The following is a 19,994-nucleotide window of genomic DNA, read 5'->3' on the forward strand; positions in this document are numbered from 1 at the left end:
TTTTCTGTAGATCGCGCAATTTGCTAATTTGATGGCTCAAGCAGATTTGAGCTACGACCAACGGTTCGGCCGCTATCGGGCTTGAAACATTATTTTTATCGAAAAAATCTCTGGAATTTCAAATGTTCGAGCGTTTTGTCGCTTAACCATGGAAGATAGAGCAAAAAGTCACTGGACCTTTTTTGTAGTTCACCTCATTCCTGATTATGAATTTTTCGTCAGATCCGAGCTAGCTCCAACGGTTCGCCCGCTATCGGGCTTACAAAAAATGCCTGCAGGGGTGAAGAATGCGCGATTTTTTGGGAATTTTTTTGAGGGGTTGAAAATGAAAAATTCTCACTTTTCGGGATTTTCCTGGTGGTTACACGTGGAAAGCTATCTGTGTACCAAATTTCAAGTCTCTAACTCATCTGGAAGTAGGTTAGAATTAGTATACGTGAGTCAGTCAGTCAGTTACACATGCGGTTGTATATATATTAGATATATAACTATTAATATAATATATGAGAAATAAGAGTTAACCTATCCATAAAACCTAAAGAAACATTAACAATCCAAGAAAACTAATAATGGATCGCACCGGAACACATTGTTAAAGATATAGACATAACTAATAGGCCAGAGCTGCGTCTGAATTCAACCGTACCCAACCCGCGACACCATGTCCTTTGTGGTTTCCAGGAATGCCGCTAAGCCAGGACATCACGTTGACGAGGGTTGCGTTCCTGTTCCACTGCACACTTACTGCTGTTGTGCCTGCGGTGATACACACAATACATTTTCAAAGCTTATCTGCAGAGCTTGGTGATTTTCCAATGCTCTTATCCAGACATGTCCTTGGGTTAATGTATACGCGTATGTAAGTAGTAATAAATTAAAATTTTGATGTACTGTGGAAACTTCATGTGCGATCTCTGAAGAATACCACATAACTCACCTGCAAGTCCACAAAACTGTTGTATTTATATATTTACAGAAAATTTGGGACTCATTCATTCCTAGAAATTGTCTAGCATTAAAATAAAACTTGAAATGAAATAATGAAATAATCCTCAGCAAGACTGTTAAAAAACAAATTATTTTATATCACAAATTAAATTAATTGTGGATCATTACAACCAAGAAATATTGGTTTTCTAGTTATATGTCGTGAAAGTAACACCTTCCTTTTATAAAAATCGTGATTAAATTATTTTATGTATATACGGAAGGCTTAGGGTTTAATAAATATACATAACATATACTATAGTATATTTGAAATTTTTTTGCAACCGTTGGTTTTTCATTAACTAAACAAATTAAATTATATCGAATAATATTTACTCGTAAAAGGATAAGGTAACATGAAAATAATATACGGCTGATTTTAATTCAAAGAGATATTTTTAATTTTAAAGACACGTTGTTATCTTAAATATATATATATATATATATATATATATATATTTAATGAAATTTATTTTGGTCTAATTTAGTTATTGATTTCGTTTATTATACAAAGAAAATTATTTAATTCATTTTCATTTTATTTCTAAAAAAAATTCGCAAAAAAAACGCGCATTCCTTTACCCTTGCAGGATTTTTTTTAAGCCTGATAGCGGGCGAACCGTTGGAGCTAGCTCAGATCTGACAAAAAATCATTGTTAAGGAATTACGTGAACTACAAAAAAAGTTCCAGTGACTTTTTACTCTATCTTCCATGGTTAAGCAACAAAATGCTCGAATATTTGACATTCCAGAGATTTTTTCGCTAAAAATAATGTTTTGAGCCCGATAGTGGCCGAACAGTTGGTCGTAGCTCAAATCTGATTGACCCATCAAATTAGAAAATTGCGCGATCTACAGAAAACGTCCGGTGACTTTTTGCTCTCTACCCCTCCAGTGGTTTGGCCCAAAAACGTGATTATGTGAAATTTGTTTGTAATTTTTACCTGGAAATTTAGGTTTTGGGGTTAATAGCGGGGAAACCATTGGTCGGAAGTTAACATAAAACAAAAGTTTGATTTAGGAAATTAAGTGATCTACATAAAGTGATCTGACTTTTTACTCTATCTCCATTGGTTTGGCCGCAAAACGAGATTAAGTGAAAATATTTGAAAATGTTAGCCTAAAACTTTACATTCCATGCTTGATAGCGGCTAAACGGTTGGTCGTAGCCCAAAACACGTATTTTAATAAGTTTTATTAAATGACGGCCTATCCTAAATACTCTGGCCGTAAAACCTATTGAAATGGAAATATTTTATAATTCTTAAGTGAAAATTTTGTTTCTGGAGGCGGTAGCGGCTGAACTATTGGTAATAACTTAAATCCTAAATTTTAAATAACTAGACAGTCTAGAGATCTAAAACAAAGGTTAGGTAGCTTTTTGTCGTATTTCCTTACGTAAGCCCTTAAATCTCTCTTAATGGAAAATCTTGGTCGTAAATATGAAAATTTTAGGAGTTGTAAATAGGACGCGACCATAATTTGTGCAATCCGTTCTAGTTCCGGATTTAACTTGTGTCACTACGTTAACGAGTGACTACAACCCCGCATCGAAATTGGCTGAGCGTTAGCGAAGCGTCAATAATAGATAGGGACAGAGTACTTTTTAAGTAATTTAACGAAATAGTGATTCATTGTCAACACTATGGTACTGAATGATAATTTCCTAATTAATATATTCCCCCAGAACAACGTTTTATTTTGATAAAAATTACTGTACTCATATTCTCGTAGCACATACACACATTTCCCAGAAAAGAACTTCACGTACTTATAATACTTATATCCCCTAGATAACATAACCCCCCTCTCGGGAATTTCCTGGTAGATGACCTCCTGATTAAGTTACACCCTCTGGTCAACTTAAATAATCTATTATTACAAAATAATGTGATCTACAAAAAAGGTCTAGTGACTTTTTGCCCTATCTCCATCGGTTTGGCTAATAAATGTTAATATTTTGTATTGTAAATTTTTTTATTGGAGTCGATAGCGGGTGACCCGATCGTGCTAGCTTGAATCTCAAAACAATTATAAATTGATAGGATCTACAAAAAAGTTTCAGTAGCTTTTTGGTGTATATCTTTCCGTAAGCTATACGCTCTCAATGGCAAAATCTTTTTTGTGAATTGGCAATTTTAGGGATTTTTGATTTTTTTCCGACTAAATATTGTGCAATTCATAACAGTTCTAGATTTAGTTTGTATTAATAAGTAAACGACTTACTAGTATACGTTTAATAGAGCACATCGCGAATTTCATTTCATTTCATTTATTTATTTCCACGGCAATCGCCACTTTTACAATACCATTACATATTAAAATAACATAACAATATAGAATAAGAGTGCAACAAGCGAATACAACAACTGATACAATTAGATAACAATAACTTGATAACGACTAAATCAATAGATAACAATAATTCAATAACAACAACAGGTAACCATTTGACAATATAACAAGAAAAGTTTGCAGATTTAAGATGCACAGAGAGTCAAGCAAAACAGGGTTGATTAAACAAGATCAACAAGAACAGGTAAATGAAATAATCAATAAACTATAAAATACAAAAACAATATCGAACAATTTAAATGCAAAGACTATAATATATAACAAAGTACTACTAAAAAAGGCAAGTAAAAACAGAAAAAAAGGTATAGTTGAAACAGAATTATAGAGTGCCATATACTAATTTGATGATTTCTTCTCGAAATCTAGCAGGGCTGGTGGCGAAGAAGTCAACAAGATGTCCCATCTCATTTCCGCTGCGTAGAAGTCAAGGTATCGTACTCTGTTGTTGGTAGGTCGTTGAATAGTACAGTCTTGCAAAGGTGTCTCGCAGTCTCGTATGCCCAGGAACATGGAAGTAGATTTTGTTGAGTAGTTGCGGGCAATCAATGCTTCCAATGATGATCTTGTGGAGAAAGATAAGATCATGTATCTTTCTACGAGCCTCAAGAGGAGCAAGGCCATGCTGTAGTTGATAACCAGCAATTGGAACATTCATGTAGTAGTGGCCATCTCTGAACCCAGCTGTTCTGATAAGACGATGCTGAACTCTTTCAAGTTGTCTTTTGAGTCCTTCTTGGGAAGGTGACCAGATGGAAGAGTTGTATTCCAGGAGAGGACGAACAAGTGCTTTGTAGAGGATCAGCAGGGCGTCTACTGAAAGATTAAGAGTAGAGCGGAAGATAAATCCAAGAGTTGAGTTTCCTCTATTACAGATGGATTGGATGTGCTCAGCAGGGTGAAGAGTTGGTGTTGTGATGACGCCAAGGTCCTTTATTTTATCTACTCGATGAAGAACGGTGTTGTAAAGAGAGTAGTTGAAGAGACAGGGTGTAAAAGATCTTGAAAAGGTCATCACAGCGCATTTAGATATATTAAGGTCCATAGCGTTCATAAGGCACCATTTTTCGATATGGAAAAGTGCTGATTGAAGCAGTTGGTGATCAGTAAAAGAGTTTATTTCTATGAAAATCTTTGCATCATCAGCAAATAGTAGCAGCTCAACTCCAAGGCAGTGGTCGATATCATTTATAAAGAGGTTAAACAGATGAGGCCCGAGGAGAGATCCCTGGGGAACCCCTGATAAAGCACTTAATGACCGAGAAATAGCGCCTCCACATCTAACCTTGAGTGTACGATCTCTGAGATAGGAATGAAGGAACGTCAAAAGAGAGTTTGAGAATCCCATGGCATCAAGTTTAGCCATAAGGTGCTTGTGGCTCACTCTGTCAAATGCCTTAGAGAAGTCTAAGAATATGCAGTCAACCTGATTTCCGTTTGAGAATGCAGATGTTATGTAGTGGTGGAATAAGGCAAGATTAGTGGTTGTAGATTTACCACTCATAAAACCGTGTTGTTCAGGAATAATTGTGTGTTTCAGCTCAAACTCCAGGCCATCCATTATGAGAGATTCAAATCTTTTTGAGAGAGAAGAGAGGATAACTATGGGCCTATAGTTCTTGGCTTCTGTGCGGTCACCGGATTTAAATATAGGTGCAATAAAACCGGGCTTTAAGCAGGAGGGAAATATGCCAGAAGAGAAGAAGCAATTCCAAAAGATGGAGATATGAGGAGCGAGAATTGAGCTGCAGAACTTCAGTACAGAAGGAGGTATGTTGTCAGGACCAGCTCCTTTGTCAGGGTTGAGATTTTTTAGTTTCCTCTCGACAGTCACAGCAGATGTTTGCCAGATTGATATGTTCTTTGACTTGGTGTAGTTGTAAGTTGGGGGCTCACTTGCTGGTTCCTTGAAGATTGTGGAGAAGTAGTCAGCAAATAGGTTAGAAATAGAATCGGAGTCTTCAGCCGTCCTACCTTCGAAGGTAATCTTGGTGGGGAAAGATGATACATTTCTCAGTTGGTTTACAAAGCCCCAGAGGAGCTTAGGGTTGCTTATAACTGACTGGTTAATGCGGTTCATAAAACGTTGACGACAGTGAGAGACCAACAGTCTGCAATGGTACCTGAGCTGCTTGAAGTTTAACAGATGTTCATACTTAAGGGTTGACTTGTAGAGCTTGTGAACAGTTTTTTTACGGATGATGAAGTCCTTTAACTCAGAAGAATACCATGACGGGAAAACAGAGGCACCAATTTTTTTCAAAGGGCAATTTGCTCTCACTATAGAGCTAAGGTCAGCGCAGAAGGTAGAGAAACAGTGTTCTAAGTTGTTTGAAGTTACTACAGGGTAGGATTGGTTTGATAGCCAGTTGAATACTGCAATGAGATCACAGCGTTTTAGGTCTGGAATGAAAGTGACTCGTGAAGGGGGCGGAGATGAGTTCAAGACCATATCCCAGATTAGGGCGGGGTGATCATCCTCAAGGTCAATTAGGATATCCACTGCTGGTTCCACAATAGTATGGAGGTCAGATGAAAAAATCAGGTCCAGGATGACTCCTCTCTTATTGAGCACGGTGTTATGTTGCTTAAGGTTAAAGAAACAGGCCAGGTCAACCAGGTGTTGAGAAGATGTGTTGAGGGCTGAGCTTAAACAGTCTGTCCAATTTACACTGGGTTGATTAAAGTCACCCGTGATTTATTTCGTAAAACCGTGGTCCAGTGGTAACAATTTCTTCGACAGCTAAACCAAAATCATTATATGTAGATGCTAATGAAGCTGGTGGCAAATATGCAGAACATAACAGGATTAGAGAAGAAGCAATTTTGATACATACAAATACACACTCCAGGTTTGTGAAGGAGGATTGCAGTTTCCACGAGGGATAAATCCTGTTGACAGCCACCAACACACCACCTTTAGATTTTTTACAACTGTTTTCAGGGGTCCTGTCCTGTCTATGTAAATTAAAGTTGTAGAGTTCAAGTTCAGAGTCCAGTATGTCACTAGATACGTTTTTCTCACAAAAGGAAATAATATCATAAATACATGTGTTAATGCGGTTTTTAAGGCAGTCGAGTTTAGTTCGGAGGCCATTTACATTTTGAAAGTAGAAATGGATGTTGTGATTGCCGTGGAAATTAACTAGTTTTTTGGATTGGTTTTAGCGATTACAGGGACCCCATTCAAGTACCTTATAGTAATATTTTTTTCTCCTTTATTACTTCTTTCTTTAAATTCAGCACGTAGACATTGTAGATATTTGCGCTCCTTATCAGTTTTGTCTCTTGCTAAGGTGACAGATAAGAGTTCAGGATAAGATTTTGCTAGTTCAACTTTGGAGAAGCGAGTGAACAGTAATCTAGCGGATTCCGGAGAAGTGTAGAAGAGCTTGAGAGGGCGAGGGCTGTCCTTTCTGGGTTTTCCAATGCGGGCACTTTTGAAGACTTCAAGATTGGGTGCATCAGGAGAAACTGCCTTAATGATTTTGACAACAGCAGAGGTATCAGAATTGATTCTGGACTCAGTTGACGGGTTAGAGCTCTCTGGAAGGTTGTAAATAATAACATTACAGGTGCGCTTAGCACGATCATTGATTTCAGCGAAGAACTCTTCTAGTGAATGAGATAGCTTGTCCTTCAGGGTCTCCAGGGCTGAAACCTTTTCCTCAAGCGTGCCGATACGAATTTCGGAGCAAGTGAGACGAGAATCAATGGATTCCAATTTATCATTAATTTGTGCAATGCAACTTTGCAAAGAGTCCAACTTACTGGGAACTTCAAGAAGAGACTCCATCTTCTTATCAAGATTACTGATTTTATCAAGTAGGTTGTTGAGCGCCAGGTTGACAGCATTCAGGGGCTGCTGAGGAGGTGGGACACAGTCCTCACGCAGGCATTTCCATTTCAGCCTTTTGTCATTAGCGTATTTATTGTAATCGGTTAATGGCATTTCAAGACAGACCACATGAAACTTTCTTTCACATTTACTTTCACAACCAATGCCTTTTTCCGTATCTAATACTTTTTTACACATATTGGGCAAGTTGTCTCAGCCATTTCGGATCTGCAAACAATGTGGGAAGTAGTTTTATATAGTGCTGTGTATCAACGGAGACGAAGATTTAGAAGGCTGTGGATTTAAAAGACAAGGTTTCTCTATGTAAAAACGTGATTATGTGAAATTTTTTTGTAATTTTTACCTGGAAATTTAGGTTTTGGGGTTAATAGCGGGGAAACCATTGGTCGGAAGTTAACATAAAAACAAAAGTTGGATTTAGGAAATTAAGTGATCTACATAAAAGGTGTAGTGACTTTTTACTCTATCTCCATTGGTTTGGCCGCAAAACGAGATTAAGTATCTAATACTTTTTTTACACATATTGGGCAAGTTGTCTCAGCCATTTCGGATCTGCAAACAATGTGGGAAGTACTTTTATATAGTGCTGTGTATCAACGGAGACGAAGATTTAGAAGGCTGTGGATTTAAAAGACAAGGTTTCTCTATGTAGCGTTGTGCAGAGTAGACTTGAGGAAAGGTGGAATGGAACTGTTAAACGTCAATATTTAGTAGGTTAGGGCCGACAGTTTAGTGTTATTATTTGACAAATATGGTAAGACTTTTCAACGATTAGACATAAGAAGACCGAGCGTAACAGAAAAGGATCAGAGCGGCAACGAGTGGACAACGTCAATCAAGTGAGTAATAAGCACAATTTAATGAGCGAACAAGAAGATCCGTTGCATTCAAAACAATCCCAGCTGTTCAATCCCAGCGAATTGGCTGAGGCTTAGCGAAGGTCAATAGTTATTAGGGACAGAGTGAAATTTTTTATGCTCACAAACACAACACCCTCCAAAAGAGGCCCACGTGTGTCTTAACCCCCGGTAACATTACCCCCCTTGGAATTTCCTGGTATGACCAGATAATATCTTGAGTAAATTTAACCCCCTGATGTCTTAACCCCGGTAACATTAAACACCCCCCCCCCGTAATTTCCATGCATGACTAAATAAACTCCTGAGCAGATTAAACCCCTAAACAACTTGAAAATACTGACAGTGTGGGTTTTTATAATATTTAGAATAAACAACTCACAAAAGCTGACCAGTGCAGACCTTTCTTGCAAGCTCTGTGCCGGCTAAACCAAAGGTCCTACATCAAATCCAATGGCAGAATGGGTACACAAAATTAAATTTCGACAAAAAAGGTTCAGTAAATTTCGTATGTCGTAACTCCTACGGTTAAGCCACAAAACGCCCTCAAACTAAAAACTCTGGTTAAAATTAAACACTCAAATTACCACTTTCTGGCGAACCTAATCTCGGACTTATCTCCACAAGTCTCTTGTTTCCTAAATTTGCTAACACGTCACTTAATTTTTCTCCGAAATCCATTGTTTATTTTTATATACCACACGAAATTTGACTGAGCGTTAGCGAGGCATTATCACCCGTACGATTCTCAGAATCGGATGCAGCAGGGAACATGAAACCTCATATCCGAATTTAACCAATCACCAAATCTATCTAATCTCCGAATTTTTAAGCACTCACTTAGGGGGCCTGGTGGCGTAATTTTCACATCAAATGTTAGACTCCGGGCTCCATAGCGGCCAAACCGTTGATCGTAGCCCAAAATAGATGTGGTACTGGAGGTAGAAAATCACGTGATCTACAAAAACACTTCAGTTACCTTTTGCCCTATCGTAAATGGTTTGGCTGCAAAACTCGTTTATATTCAAATATTTTGTAATTTTTTCATGAGATTTCTGTCTCTGGAGGCGGTAGCGGTCGAACCATTGGTTGTAACTTAAAAATTAAAATTTTTATAACTAGACAATGATTAGATCTACAAAAAGGTCGAGCAATATTTTCGTATATACTTGCATAAGCCCGATAAACGCTCTCAATGGTAAAATGTTTGTCGTGAATTGGCTATTTTATGTGATTTTAAGATCTATGCGACCACAATTTGTAGAAATTGCTCCAGTTTGGTATTATCTGGTCGATAAATTTCCCCCAGAAAAAACCACGTATTCTGATAACCGCCGATACTAAACCCCTCCCGGGAATTACTCCCGTAAATGAAACCCCCTGATCAATTTAATAATCAGATAAAGACCAAACATATGTGCTATTCATCCCGGTTCCAGATTGAGTTTTATTACTATGTAAACGAATGACTAGTATACGTTTACTAGCCCTTATCGCGTATTGGCTGAGCGTAAGCGAAGAGTCAAAAGTAGATAGGGACAGAGTGAATTTTAATTATGTTCACAGACACAACACCCTCTACAAGAGGCCCACGTGTGTCATTAATCCCCGGTAACCTTTACCCCCACCCCGACATTTCCTGGTATGACCAAAAAATCTACTGAGTAAATTAAACCCCCTGATATCTTAACCCCCTGTAACATTACCCACCCCCCACAGGGAATTTCCTGGGATGAATAGTTAAACTCCTAAGCAAATTATACTCCCTTAACATTTTAAAATTCTAACTTAAAATCGGTTTTTATTATCATTACACTAAACCATTCACAATATCTGACCAGTGCAAACTTTTCTTCCATGCTGTGTATTTGCTAAACCGAAACTCGGAAGATAAAATCCGATGTCAGAATCGAAAGATAAAATAAAATTTCCGACAATAAAAGGTCCAGTAACTTTTTCTCGTATATCTAATGGTTAAGCTACAAAACGCCCTCAAAGTCTAAAGGTTGGCTGAATCCGGAATGAATCAATAAAATAGGTCTACTTTAAACTTTCAGATCCCTAATCTAATGCTCGGACTTAATCAGACTCCGAATTCCGCTTATCCCCGCATTTATCCAACTCCCCAATTAATAAGGGGCCCAGCGAGCCGAAGGCGAGTTATTTATATACAAATGAAAGTATCAAAAAGTTACTTGAAGATCTGTTGAAGTACTTGATATAATGAAAAAATTTAAATACACTTTTATGGCTTAAAAAATTGTATTGTTATTTTTCATCATACTTATGACCCTGTATTATTGTAGATAAAATTAAATTAACCGTAAGCTTTCCATCTAATTAGATTATTTATAATGTGTATTACGCTCAAAGTCTGCTTTACAACTTTGCACCCCATAAAGCATATTAAGATTTGAATTAACGGTTTTATTTTTTTATTACAAGTATTTGAGCTGTGGGTATAATGTGTCTTCCAAAAAAAAATTCGACACACAAACCAAAGTACTAGAATATTTCCCTTCAATGACATTTAATAAATAACTTAATATAGAAAAGTAGTTTGAGATTTTAAAACGAGTTATAAATAGTTTGTCTCTATTATATCTTATGTTATTTGTTTGTATTACTATCCTCTCATAAAACAAGGAAGTTTTAATGGGAAGAGAAATAGGTAATTACAATATAAATTTTTATGCGGCTCAGTTTTAATTATTATTTGATAAATGACTAAATAAAGGTATTTCTGTTATAAGATCAAAGTCAATAATACCCGCTGTGAAGCAACAGTGAATTATAACAACAACTCTACTCGTGCAATTCCATTATTTCGCAGTTGTTCGTTTGCAACGACTGACTATTTTGTGAAATTGGATCCGTGAAAATCGAATAGGAACTTAATGTTGTCAGCCCATGGAGCCTGAACTAGTTTATCATAGTGGTACCACTCGTAAATCCTGTTTTAGGAAAATCTGTTTTCACGTACTGAATCCAATTCTGTGGAAACCGGATCTTCAAATAGGTTTCATTGTTCATCTAAAGCTACAGGTTTTAATTGGAAATGGAAGTCTCCATAATATCGACATACTAGGTTTCATATAACGTCAAATATAAGATGTAACAGTAAATAAAAAAGACATATTGTTTAACAAGTATTATACTACACTTTTTAATTTTTAGAATGTTGATCATGGGTCATAACTATCATAACCATCAACCTTATTACACGGTTTAAAAACATGAAAAATATTTTGCTTACCATTCAAATTGCAGATGTATTAAACAAAAATGAATATTGTTTACTAATGCAATGATACCTGATATAATGCTAATAGATTCTAATAGTTCATGTGATAAAATAATAACTTATCAAAAACACATAGTTACGGTATAGAGTTGTACTTTAAGTTAAGCTAAAAGTTACTTTAAGCTATGGAATATTATGAGGCATCTAATGAAGTTATAGATGTTTGTCTAAAAAATTTTCCATTTTTGTTTTCTACGTTTAATGTTATATAAAAGTATACCAATTCTACATCAATGTCTATTTAAACTTAAGTAGCGTGTGAATGTTATTAGAAAACGTTCCAATATCTTCGGCACACCTCAATTTTAAAGGGAGTATTAAAGATCATTTCAATCTCATGCAAGTTTCAGAGTTTTATTGAAACTGTATAATAATTTCAAATTAAAAGAAATTGTATATTTTGGCAATAATTAATCAAATTTAACGGTTAAATCTGTTATTCAAACTCTATAAACAATAACTTAATTTTCACGGAAGCAGCTTTTAGGTAGTATTTAAAAAGCAGTAAACTCCTTCTTCATTGGAATGACGTCCACAGTGAAAGATATATGTCCACTTTCTTGTTAAAAGCCAATTCATGTCGCAGACTTAAACCTCTTACCGGAAGGAAACATTTACCACTTCAGCCATAATAACCCCCTCACGTATTTTTAAATATTCTTTTTGATCAAAACTTAAATGAATTTGTCTATATTTGTATACACAATCTAACATGAGAAATATAATTCTCCCTCCTTTCATATAACAATAATATTTTTGTAACTTAACTTTAATTAACTTAAATGCAAAACAATGATTTATAAACAAATAATTTCATGTAACTTAAGATATGTGAAAGATATTTGAATGGCAAATCGGTAAAAAGCATGGCTGAAGGTTGTATCCATGTACACGTTAAGCCTTTGACTTCATGTAATACTTTGAAGGTTCTTGGCGTCACTCTTGATTGCCAACTCGACTTTTCTTACCACGTGAGATCCATATTTAAAATTTTACAACCTAGTTTATATTTATATTTAAGCTAAGTATAATACTCCCAGTCTCTTCTAAATTAGAGATTACAAGATCAAAAATTTCCCAATAAATACCATATGCTCTTCCACCTTTACTTATTGTTTAACACAGGGAAAAACGTGTTGGTTCTCACCAGCTTACAGACTAGGGCATTTTGATTTGTTTACGGTTTGAGGAAGTTTGATCACATAAGCGAGTACTGTTTAAGTGCTGGGGTGATGTCGGTGGAGGGTTGCTGCCATCCTCAAACCGTTAAGCTGATTTATAAGGTTCTTCAGACGGGAAGGCCAGAATATCTTAGGAAAAAGTTGGTTTTTAAGCGCGAGGTGAGTCAGCGCTGTACTCGACAGGATGGTCTATTACACCTACCTAGGACAATTTTAGAGACAGGGAAAAAGGCATTTAGACCCTTCGGACTAAAAAATATAATGTTCTGCCCACTGCAATAAAAAACTTAGTCTCTTAAAATTTAAGAAAAGTGTTACAGGTATATTTAAGTGTTAAATGTTACTCGTAATTTTATTATTATGTGATCTATGTATAATGCATTTTGTATACTTTGACAGGAGTTGTCATGAAAAGCAGAGTTTTGTACTTTGATGAACGCTCAACCAATAAATACATTTTTATTATTTATTTATTTATTTTATCGTAGAAGAAATTATAATCACTAAAAAAATATTGAACTACAATATTCATATAAAACAAAAGCCTAAACCATTTTGTTATCTTTAATATTTTAATAATTATAATAATCACTAGCCGCACAAACTTGTAAGTAACAAGAGCAACATACATTTAAACAATCTTTAATAATCGTGTACAACATTTGTCCTAATAAAATACATAAACCCCGTTTAAAATTTAGTCTCTTTGGTAATTAAAAATTACATTACTTTATGAAGTGCCAAAATTTCAAAATTAGACTTCCTATGTAAATCAAAGGAAGAAAAAACTCATTTTTCCCCAAGTTTTTGAGCGCTCAGATCCATCTCCGCGCCAATAACGCGCTGACTAGGACGTGATTAAACCTCCGAGCCGTGCAGCTATCAAAGCCTCAGAACTAATCCATATCAGGTTGTAAGCGTTCGTGCTGACTCATGTTGTGGCCGATACGTGGACATACGATTCAACCTTCCGGACGTGGACTAATGCAGACAGGATTTATCTTGATGACAGCGGCTTATTCCTTTCCGATTTAGTACAGTAATACTTGGTGTTTTGTTGTCAACATTGACAGCTTTCATAATTATTCTTGAATATTATAGTATTTTGGATGTGTTATACATTTATGTCAATGTCAATCTTTTCTTTGTCGTGGTGCGTATATATCTTCTTTAATAAACTTTCTTTAGTAGAAAGCATTGATACTATTAGTAAATTTATTCGTTTCTAAAAAGAGTAATAATTTATTGTCTAAATTCCAGTGATGTATATTTTTGGAACACACACACACACACACACACACACACACACACACACACACACACACACACACACACACACACACACACACACACACACACACACATATATATATATATAATATATATATATATATATATATATATATATATATATATATATACAGTTCGTGATAAATAATATTCTCTTACGTAACTTTTGTAAAATTATGAGTGTCCAAGTTTGGGATATATATATATATATATATATATATTCTGTATTCAGAAGATAAGACATAAGTAGTAGATTATAGCAAGGTAGATGAAGTGATTAAAGTCAAGAAAGACAAATAACTATTCAATATTGACAATAGCTTTGGTTTCAAAATGTTTAAAAGCAATAGACAATCGGAGACATTTTTTTAATTAGCATTAATTGATAAAAGACATGCCAGTTTACATATTAAATATAGTTTAGCCATGAAATTACGCTTTACGAGGTAAATAGAGCTTGAGGGCAATACTTAAGTTGTCTTAAGCTCTTTAGATATCCAGTAGTCACTACGCTCAATACTGATACTTCTAAACTGTTCATGAATATAAGGGCTCCATAGGTGACTTTATTATAAAGTAGTGACGAGGTTAGTAAATAAATCTACTTGGTTGATTTAGGTCAGGGTTTAGTATTAAATAATTAGCAGAGTTATAAATCATTTCATCTATACAAGGCATGTCATGCTACTGGCTTCACTTAGATTATTTTAGGCATTTTGTGGAATTGCTGACAAACATGATAAAATGTTATATGTTCATCTGAGTTTTTACTTATTTATTTTTTCCCCAATATGTTTCTTTTGCTATATTGACCTATTAAAATTATTCACTAGTCAGCTATGAAGTAACATTTACCATCACTAAGCTTTATTTTCCTTGTTTATAAGGATCCCGTCATAATTATCTCCTTACAAAACTAATTGATAGAGAAACAGATGGACAGATATGAAATCTGTCCGGGCCCTAGTCCATAGTAAATAAGAAATATTGTGCAGTCGTTTATTGCGGAATTCTAATACATGTATGATATTTAGTATAGAAATTAATTGCATGTATTATTGTATTTCCTTTTTAATTCTTACATTAATGAAATAACTTTTATTGTAATGTCTATATTAATTCACTTTTTGCCCCGTATCGTTGGAGTTTTGTGGACCTCTCGGACTCAATGTGTGTCATTATCATTATGTTATTATACAGGTAGCTATGGTATTTCAGCAAATACTTGTACATTTAAAAGTAAAATAGAACTTAATACCTAATCAATTACATGCAAACTGTGGTAAGTTAAACCAGTAATAAACTAATAATATAGTACAGTAATCATTGCTATATAATTATTTTGATAAACTTAACATATTAGCAGTAAGATATTTTCTAGATTTTCTAAACGATCATAATTTGACTCCTTGGAAGGAAACCAATTAGAATTACTTTTTAACAGACAATAGAGTCATGGGAATGAAAAATAGAAAACTTACGTCTCTTATGTCATACTTGGAAACAGTTTGGGAATGACATCGACACAAAGTTAAACTTAAACTTCTTGTTAACATGTGGGGCTTGAGTTTGGAACTGTAAGTATGAAGAAATACAATAGTTCTCACTAGTGCATCCACTTTTGCTCGACAGGTTTCATTTTAACGAGACTGCTATTGAATACTAGTTGAATATATATATAGATCGTATGGGGGACAAAGGCAGCTATCCATAAATAAATAAATAAAAAATTACAATTATTAAAAAGTACGTAAGAACAAAGTTCTTGAGTCATAAATTAAAAATAATATTAAAATCTCCCGTCACAAAGCTAAATCCAAATTACTGAGCCAGTTTAGAGACCCATCCTCTAAACCACTCAGACCAGCCAGACCACCAGAAAACAATCGCAAAGGGCAGTCGTTTACAATGTGCTCAATTGTCTGAGAGTTTGCGCCACAATCACACGTCTGGTCGTCAGTAATACCCCACTTGAATTTCCAGTGATTGCTTCTCCCAACCCCAGTTCGAAAACGATTCAATAAAACCCATTCCTTTCGAGGAATTTCCAAGCCACCCGCTGCTTCGTAGGATCGGATATCAAGAACTTGTTCCGTCCATCGAATGATTCCCAGGATGACGCCCAGTTAGCATTAGGCGTAAAGTTCTCCTCTACCAACTGGGATGCTGTTCGTAGTGATGGCTTGCGTGATCTTGCTGAGGAAGGTCGCGCGTAACGGGCAATTCGGGATTGGACACGATCTTATTGAACTCTCTCAGAAGAGCCTCTTTGCGTCTAATCTCAGGTGGTGCTATATTGCTCAGCACTGGGAGCCAAGGTGTTCGTGTTGCCATGAGAGTTCCAGTAATTGTCCTCATGGCCCTATTAAGAACGACATCGACCTCTCGCACATGTGCACTATTAAGCCACACAGGAGCACAATATTCAGCAGCGGAGTACACAAGGGACAAAGAAGTGGTACGCAGTACTTTAGCGTTGGCTCCCCAAGTTGATCCAGCAAGATGCTGTACTATATTAGCCCTTGTTTTCAGCTTTGCTGCTGTCTTTTGAAGGTGACTTTTAAAAGTGAGAGATCGGTCTAAGGTAACTCCCAGATACTGCGGATGTTCATTATGTTTCAATTTGACACCATCAAGAGTTATATTTAACTTGTAGTTCGCTAGTCTGTTTATTTAGGTGGAAACATGATACTTCAGTTCTATTAGGATTTGGATTTAGCTTCCAGGCTCTAAAATAATCTGCGAGGACTGAAAGATCATCAGTGAGTGCCTGTTCTGTTTTCTTTATGTCATTATGTTGGTAGGCTAAGGCAATATCATCCGCATAAATAAACTTTCTGGATAACGTTGTTGGGATGTCGGCAGAGTACACGTTGAACAACAAAGGAGCAAGTACTGAGCCCTGTGGAAGGCCGTTTTTAAGTTGCCTGAAAGAACTTTCCTCACGGCCAAGGCCAAGGCACTAGTTGAATAATATTTACGTTTAAATGCAAGAGGGTGATATTATGGTGTTTATTATCAATTTCAAATAAAAAATCATAAAATTTAACGTGTCCCGTTTATTTATTAGTATTAAGATGTTCTGATGTATTTACATTATATATAACAACCATCCAAGATTCTATAAATTTCAGTTTTTAAGAGCTGGATAATACATAATTATGAATAATTAATCTTGTATATTACATGTGTTTAAATCGTGTATGATTGAGCGTAATAAGCGATAACACGTCTACGGAAAATGTTTTATAATTTAAATTATAATATATTTCCAAAATAATTGGACTTTTAGTTCTACCAAATCTGTAAAAATTATGTAAAAATCTATATTTATTCAAGCAAATAAAATAAATTCCCAACTTATAATATATAAACTGAGTGTATAATAACTTTATTTATTATCAAAACTGTAATAAACGGGCTACCGTTTATTTATTTCTTACAGTAAATGTTGGATTTTGTAAATGAACCTATCAAATATAATTGAGCAGTAAAGGTTTCAATGAACTTTATAAGTATCTTTAAAACTTATCTTCCAATGAATATCTCAAAACCAAATTGAGCTATGAAATTCTGTGTTGAATATTGAATATTGAAATTTTGTGTGTAACGTAATATCTAAACAAGAATCATTTAGTTTAATGAACGTTTATTTAGCTTGACTGACTGAAATATACAGGGTTTGGCAAAATTGTGGAAACGGCTGTATATCTCTGGAACAGTATTATCCATTCAGCAAATAATTCAGCACAATATAACAACTAATAAATATGCTTTTCAAAGACCTTTAGGACTTTGTCCCTTTTTCAAAAATGGAGTATATGGGTTTACCACATAATATCATATGGCACACCCCATCACGCGATACCTTATTAGATAGGGGTTGTTAAAATAGGAAAAATAGTAAAAACTAGATTTTGGTCTGGCATATTCTTAGCTTGAGATCAAACAGAACGCTGGCATTGTCAATGGAAGGGAAGTTTGCTCTCTGAACCTGTTTTCCCGGAATCCCATAGAATTTAATACGTTGAAAATATTATCTATAAGCACCGTAATTTACTCGTGTGTTATGTAAATCAATTCCTACCTGTTTATTATCATCCCTTATGTTAGTTAGTACATTAAAATATTTTGGGGTTCCTCCCTTCATTCTTATAACTGAACTTCAAGATTCATCGCTTAAAATTTCTATACCTTTATACCTTAATAACCATAACCAGATAACCACTTTATCCGATTAGTTATTTAACTAACTGTCAGCCTCTATAAACCATTCATATCTATCAAATATTTCTCTTATATATTTCTTTTATTTAATTTTTATATCACAAGAAGATATAGCTTGATAAATATTAAAAAATAAAGCAAGACTATAGGTGTTATGCAGGAATAAAAGGATAACTAAACCCATTAAAATTGAATCACCGATGTTAATAATACATACTATGAAAATAGAAATCATGAATTTACTTTATCACAATCAAATCGTAATTTATATCATATCTACAAATATATTTATTTACATGAAAACCTAGTACCTGTTTTTACAAAAAGACAAATAAAAAGATAATTTTACAGGAGCTTCACACTGTTTAATGTTGGTTTTTCGAAACTAATCGCATGAAAACTTTCTTAGAATTTGGAACGTTTCCTGCATACATTCGTCAGAATTAAAATGACGTATTCTCTCCACAAAAGCAGTAACTTGTCTTAGATTTATCAAAACAATTTTCATTTTATACTTGAAGCTAAAGCAAATTTATATTAGTACCGTCAGATAGTTGTACTGTTATGATTTAACATGGCGTTTACAATTTTTTTACAAGATACTATAAACGTCTGTGTGATCATGAAAATATGAGATTTGATTTTTTTTCCTCTAGTGGACAATCAAGCTTAGCAAACAATGTGTTCTGTGAGACGTTATGTCCTTTGTTAGCGTAAGATAAAACAGATTCCATTGATTTCAACGGAAAATCGAAATGTTTTTTGGATCAGTCAGTCTAAAATCTGTTTAGTTTTTGCTATAAATAAATATTGTATTCATATTATTATCTGTAAGTTAGTGTTTCTCCTATAGAATAATGTGCAGATTGAAATACTTATACTGTATAAAAAAACTAATATGAAATATATAGTATGTTTTACTAAAATACAAGCGTCATTCTCTGTTACGTTTGAACTACTCAATACATTATAACATGAGATATTAGCAATTTTCCATTTCAAAATTAAATAATAACAAATTCTTAACTGAAATGAAATAAACAATAAATAAACGGATCTGAAGCAATACTTGAAGTCTTTTTATTCTCTCCTCAACAAGGTTACCTTATAAGTAGGTCAAAAATCAAGTTTGTTTATTGTTGTTATACATTAAGCATTACAATGTCACAGGATTGGCATGAATTAGGCTACATCATTTGTCATATTTTAGTATAACTAGTTTCTTATAACTAAATATCTTTATAACTGGTTTAAAATGTCCTTATACTTATTTTCTTTTGCCTAGATTACAATTTTATTATATCTAGATTCACATTTCCTAATAACTAGATTTTAATTTATTTAAAATTAGTTAAAATTGTATACCATTAAAATAATATATATAAGTATGATTATTGTTTTTAATTTGATTATAAATAAAGGAAGTTAAGATGTTAATCTAATATGTGTTTTATTTTGATGGACTGTTTTTGATACTACTGTTCTTGATAATTTTGCATTTTGACATGTTCGTTCTAATAGCGCTATTGCAAATTACTAAGTTATTTTTTATGTGAACTGGGACTTCTTTATTCGAATACAAGATATTATGCCGTATTAAATGCAATGATTATTGTTATCTGTTACTACGCACGAAACAATAAATAACTCAATTAGGTTAGGCCCCACCCTAAATCTCAGCAGTGGTTCACGCGATTCAATAGCAATGACGAACTACCCTTAATTAAGCAGTAAGGAGTCAATCAGTTTATAATTAAGTTTGTTGTTTATTGTGGTGTATATTTTGAAGATAATACGGATTTTAGAAAAATAATGATAATGTCACTTTGGTAAAATATCTATTACGGTAGTATAACAGTATGTGAAATTTAACATTTGGTTCATATCCTAAATTTAAATACATCAAATATATTACGAAACTATTGTAATATATAATG

Source organism: Homalodisca vitripennis, chromosome 8 (assembly GCF_021130785.1).
Source record: "Homalodisca vitripennis isolate AUS2020 chromosome 8, UT_GWSS_2.1, whole genome shotgun sequence".
Lineage (NCBI taxonomy): Eukaryota > Metazoa > Arthropoda > Insecta > Hemiptera > Cicadellidae > Homalodisca > Homalodisca vitripennis.